The following is a 6,000-nucleotide window of genomic DNA, read 5'->3' on the forward strand; positions in this document are numbered from 1 at the left end:
TTCGTCCCCAAAGGTTCGAAAATGCCCTGTTCATGGTCTGGATTCAATTTTTAAAAAAAGATATATCTTACTGATGACTCTCTCATTAGGCAGACTTCTAAAGTCTGGGGAGGCAAGATTTCCATAAATTATCTCTCTAACTCATCTCATGCTGGTGTAAATGCAAAGCTAAATTTTTTTTTTTTTGCATTTTTTTAAAAGAATACCAAGCTAACCAGTTTCCTGACTAACATGGTAAAGGATTAAGATGGCTAGTAATTACTGCTATTAATTATAATAAATATATATTCTCAACGATAAAATCCCACCCATAAAGCTAAACTTAAAATAATGTCGAGAATAAATAAAAGTATATTTGGGGCTTTATAAAAGATTTATAGCAGGTTACTCTCTAGACTGGAGTGCACCAGGCATAGAACAAAGCAAATGGTTTAGTTCCTATAGGAAATATATTAAAAAGGGAAAAAAAAAAAAAAAGAAAGAAGCCCACAACCCTTTATCTAAAAGCCATCAGGGACAAGCACTCAATACAAGTTAACAAGCAGGAACTGATAAGATAACATTTATATGAGGTCAGAAGTCAAATGCCAGTCAAAGGCTTTTAACCTCTTGGGTCATAAACAGGAATAGTTAAAAGTGAGAGGTAGTTATTTATCGGATTTTAAGGGTACCTGATCATTGCCAGAGAATCACCAATGATGAAACTAATTAGGATTTATAGAAAAAGAACTTTGTAGCTGTTCAAAGAAAATTAACCTACAAACCCATAATTCTGCAATTGGTAGAGAGCAAAACAAACAAACAGAAAAAAGCCCCTTCTTTTGAGGGGGAAAAGAAATTTAGAAATTTAAACACAGTAACAAAATCTCTCTCAGAAACAATAATTTATAGTAACTGTATATACCAATTAGTATGTGGTAAATGATAGACCTTATAAATTCTGTATTAACCATCTAACAACAAAAATAAGCATTATATAATTTATTTTCAATTTTTGCCCTTTTCCTTTTACTCCCCCTTCAGACCTCTTAAATTAGGCAGGATATAACTCCAATATTACAATACTTCTTGCCCTCAGAATGCCGTCATTTATAAATTTAAAAATACAAATGTATTCTAATGGCAGTTATTTAAAAACATCAGAATATCGAAACTGCTTAATTAAAATGTTATCTTAATCTATCCAGAGAAACAGATGTCTCTTCCTTTATTTGCTGTCAGAATATTTTCCTTTGTTTTGATTTTTGTCCTTTTTGTCTTTTTTTTAGGTTCACATTCTAAACAGTTCCTGGTCTCAGAGTCCATGCTGGCTTATATTTTCAAAGCATACCACCCCCCTTTTTCTCTTTTGCAATAAAAGAAAGCAGATCTAGATATTTCTTTCTAGAGAGAGATAGAGGGATTGTTGTTAGGCCTGCTAAGGCCCACTGTTTCTTTAAACAGAGTCCACAATACACTAGGCGAACATTGTGGATTTAAAATGCTTTTAAATATTTATCAGAAGTATTTTATCATCATATTCAAATGACACCTGGAGTGCACTCACCTTTATTGACAATCTCTGTTCTGAAAGTCCATTTGCTTCCTTAAAGCCCCCCAAGCAGAACAAGGACTACCCGTTTTCATTCAGTTAATGTTTAGTAAAAAACCAAGCAACCTTAATCAGCATGCTGATTGCATCGTCAACTAACAAATAATTTACTACTCTGAGCATTGCATTCCATTAAAAGCTCATTAAATTTTCTGTTCTCCAATGGGAGGTTTAGCTTTTGAACTGCATGCTTTTGCTTCGAATGATCATTTATTCGATTTTTGCAAAATGTTGTGTTTTTTTTTTTTTTTCCTAAAGTATAGGTGAGCATTTCAATACCTATAGACTGCAGACATATGGAAACACAGTACAGGGTTTGAGAAGGTTCCATTTGATTTATAGACTCTGTTTAATAAAAATTCAACATAATCTCTTGCACTTTTAGAAAATCCTGAAATCACTGAGTGTATCTGTGGTTATGTGTGACCCAAATGTAGCCTCAGAAATATTAATACATAATAGAAAATATCAAATCTCCTTTTAAAAAAAAAAAGCTTTGATTTCCCTTTTCCACATACTATAGCTATTGTTATTTTTAGTATTTTTATCCTTGTAAATAGCTGTTTTCTCCTGATTCAAAAAGGAGCATGACACCACAAAGATCTTACCATATCTGATGCCAAACTTAATACCTCTGATATATGTGTGGGGGGGTGGCTAGTTACCCAAAGAAATCCACATTTCTTGGGGTTTACGCATTTTTTTTACAAACTCATAATCCCCTGAATTATTTCCACGCCCTAGGAAAGAGTATATTTATTATTTTTAATTTAGGGACATGTAGGAAAATATCGGCCCCCAAATTAACATGCATCTTTGGATTGCTAATTGTGCTCATTGCAAATTTGGGTCATTTTGCATGAGTGACTCTAATGTAGGGCTGAGATTGCCATGCAGCGCAGTGGATTCCTGATTCCCCGCGCTAATCCTGAACTCGGTGATTGTGTCAGGTGCAGTTCTGTATGCTCTAGCAGCTGGCTCATCCTCATCAATGCAAATAAGGCAACTCCTACAATCAGAGCCTTGTGAGTGTGAGGCCTGATTGCTGAGGGCAGGCTAAAGCACTACACAGACTCTCACTTTCAAATCACTCTAAGTGACAAGACAACTGCAATGTCCCTCCAGTTCAAAATCAACCTTTTGAAAACAAAACAAGAAGAGGATGGCTACAAAGAAGAGGAAAACCCCAGTGTTTTGGGAAATGGACTTGTTTAGATGGGCTTTATTTAGATACAGGGGTAATCTAAAGCTCATTTCAACAAATAATTCTTTAGCTCCTCTTCTGTGCAAGATACTTGGTTTTAAGGGTCACAGAGGTGCAGAGGTGAGGGAGACACAGTCCCTGCCTTCAAGGAACCCTGCCATTTGATGGCAGAAAATCCCGAAAAGAAACATAATAACATAATTGTTACTAAGGCGCGGTCACCAAGATCCTAAATGAAAGCTGTGAAACATATTTTTACAGGAACTGTTCAGAGATGGCATTATGGCATAGATGTCAAGAGCAAGACTTCTGGAAGCTTCGGGTTCAAATCCCAGCTCTGCCATTTACTTGCTCAAGTTCGTTCACCCTTGCGCAATCTTAATGTCCTCCTCTGCAAAGTGGTGGTGAGAGATGTGTCTACCCTCCCACGTTATCTTAGAAGAAGGAAATGAGATCCCGTATACAACACACTTGCCACAGTGCTTGGCACATAGTAAGTGCTCAGTAATGTCAGCTCTGATTCTCATTCTTTCCTCTCTAACATATAAAGAAGAGGGGAGGAGGGATCCAGAAAGAATAATGTGCCACTGTTTGAAAAGCATTTATCTGCTCTGTCTCTAACTCCCCATTTTACGTGCAGCAAGCACTAACCCTGTGGCAGTGAAAATACTGTAAATGTGAAAAAGCCCTGCATCTCTCCGTGGTGTCTGGACAACCCTGGCAACTCGGAACAGGAAGGAGAGAACAAGAAATCCCTGTGCTTTTCCTTTTCTTCCTTTCCAAACACGTGTGCAGACTTCCCCTGCATTTCAGCCCCACCCTCTTTATTTTACTGCCTAATCTATAAAGGAGGATTAACAGCCGCACGCTGCTTTGGCATAGAGCAGATTCTGGGTGAGGACCTGTAGGTAGAGTCTAATGAATACAATTTTCTAGGACTGTGAGTGCATATTTTTAGCTGCATGCTGGGCTCCAGCGTTGGCTCTTGAGACAGAGGAACAGATCCTTTGATCAGACTTGGGTGTCGCTCCCAGAAGAACCTTTTTCGGGAAGTAGTTGGGGAAAAATGTCTTCTGTTTCCCAGATTTGTCCTTTGTACTCTTATCAATTCAAAGTCCAGATAACTGGTCCCAGTAAGTCTCACTACAGCACTGAAGATACACCCGTATGGGAAGCAGAGGTACTCCCAGGCAGGAAAGGCTCCACTTTCTGGCAAGAGAGGGTGGCTGGTGCTCGAGCCTGTGGTTGTTATCCTTCCCCCTTGGAGAGTAAGCGAGAGGTAGTTAACCTTCCCGGGGGAGGTTTGGCTCAGACAACATCATAGACACCATATCCCCCCTGGAGTTACCCAACAATAAAACTGCTTCCTTTGCCAAACACAAAGAATGGTCTAGCGTTGGGTATTAGGAAACAGCAAACCATATAAAGAAGAAAGGGAGGGAGGGAGGGAAGGAAGGAGACAAAAGAAAGGGAAAATAGAAGGGAGGATGGAGGAAAAGAAAGAAAATACATGAAAAGAAAGTATAACGCCAGGTCTTTTCTGCTTTGGTTTGCCAGCGACAAGGCAGCCATCCAGTCTGGTCTTGATTTTAACCAGGGCCGTGGCAAGGATGGGGAGGGGGTGGGGGCAGGTAGTGAAGAGGTTTCCATGCGGGGCCAAGCAGGGCAGGGATGAGGCCCAGGTCTTGTGGAAATGCTGACTTTAAGACCTTGGCAGTGGGAGAGTGAGCAAGATGGTAAGTGATTTGATCTCTTACATTCCTACTCAGGACCCTCTCCTTCTCTTTCTAATAGGATTAACAGATATTTTCCTAAGCAGAAATCAAAATGTGTCAAATCATCTGAGACAGTCAATTTGTTCACAATGCCCACATTCTTGCAGTACGGATGCAGCACTATTCAAAACCAGTTTCATTTCAAGAGATACAATGCAGCAGAGAGGTAAACATTTATCTTCATAATCTTAGACTCCTTTCAGACTGCTTAATTTTTCCCAGTGATTTTCCCCTCCTCTTTCACTCCACCCCCAAGCTCTGCTTCAAAACATTTAGTACAAAAAAGACATGACTTCCCCAGAGGATTCGGGTCTCAGTGATCCTGATGATGCAACGTGTGCTCTCCATTATTCCTGGGAGCTCCCTGGATGTCTCTCTGCATCCCGCCTCACTGCTTCTGTTGTCCCTAGGTTTGCATCACTCCCAAATCTTCTTCAAACACCTGTGCAGGTGACTTCCACCTCTTCCTCCTACCTCATCCCAAGTCATCAGCAGAACTCCTTCCCCCCTCCACCCCACCCATGCTTTTTTCTCTTACTGCTGTTTTTGTATTATCTTTGTCCCCACCAGCACAGCCCTCCGCAGCTTCTCCTTAAGGAAGCATTAAATTGCCTTTCTTTGTGCTACCTTAAAACTGCTTGTCCTCCTCCAACTCCCTTTGAACACAAGGACCAGTGTCACCTTTGGAACAATGAATGAAAGTAGTTAGAGTGGGATTCCAACTTCACATTGTTGGCATTCCTGAAAATCTCAGGAGTTTTCATTTCCCCCACCTCCTGGAGACCCCATAAGGTATCAGCAAGTAGAAGCTCTGAAATGAATAGAAACAATAGCTACTGGTATGTTTTATTCTTAAGGTTTGAATAGTAGACATTGAGCAAGGAGAGTAAAGTCTCATTTTTTCCTTTTTTCTTACCATTTGTATATTCAGTACACATGTATAGATAGGTTTTTTTTTTAAGTAGATTGCTGACAGCATTTTCTGTAATAACATATTTTCCGTTGATGTATTTTAGGTGTCTATTTAACCATAATGCTCTCTGTGATCATGGTGTCAAAATATAATGAATCGGTCCATTCTACCTCGAAAACCCTCACCACTGTTTTCCCTTCCCCACGTGTTAAAATCCTATTCATCCTGCAGGATCCAGCTCGCACCGTCTCTCTGGGAAATCGTCCCAGATCCTCCCTGGAGAATTCTCCCTCCCTCACTGCTCCCGTTTCAGGTGTTTATGCCTCTGCTCTGATTGGAGTCCAAATTGTATTCCGGCTGTTGCTGATGTGTCTGTACAATGAGACTATGAGGCCTGGAGGACAAAGAACTTACGTCCTCCTTTCTGGACTCCCTGCCGCGCCTAGAAGTGGGCCTCACGTTGCAGAAGGGGGCTGTCACCTGAGGACAAAGTGTGGATGACCGCCCGGCCTCACCA

The 6,000-nt window shown here is 40.4% G+C and overlaps 2 long non-coding RNA genes across 2 annotated transcripts in view; one reads left to right on the forward strand and one right to left on the reverse strand.

Moving 5' to 3' along the window:
• The window catches only part of LOC122901016, a 39,706-nt gene extending 37,923 nt beyond the window's left edge, over positions 1–1,783 (reverse strand). The window contains exon 1 of the long non-coding RNA XR_006383348.1: positions 1,547–1,783. This is a non-coding gene — a long non-coding RNA (uncharacterized LOC122901016). The remainder of the gene's footprint in view (positions 1–1,546) is intronic.
• Positions 1–3,123, forward strand: part of LOC122901025 — a 34,343-nt gene extending 31,220 nt beyond the window's left edge. Inside the window, exon 3 of the long non-coding RNA XR_006383350.1 lies at positions 3,057–3,123. This is a non-coding gene — a long non-coding RNA (uncharacterized LOC122901025). The remainder of the gene's footprint in view (positions 1–3,056) is intronic.
• Positions 3,124–6,000: the final 2,877 nt, after the last annotated feature.

The sequence above is a fragment of the Neovison vison genome, chromosome 1 (assembly GCF_020171115.1).
Source record: "Neovison vison isolate M4711 chromosome 1, ASM_NN_V1, whole genome shotgun sequence".
Taxonomy (NCBI): Eukaryota; Metazoa; Chordata; class Mammalia; order Carnivora; family Mustelidae; genus Neogale; species Neogale vison.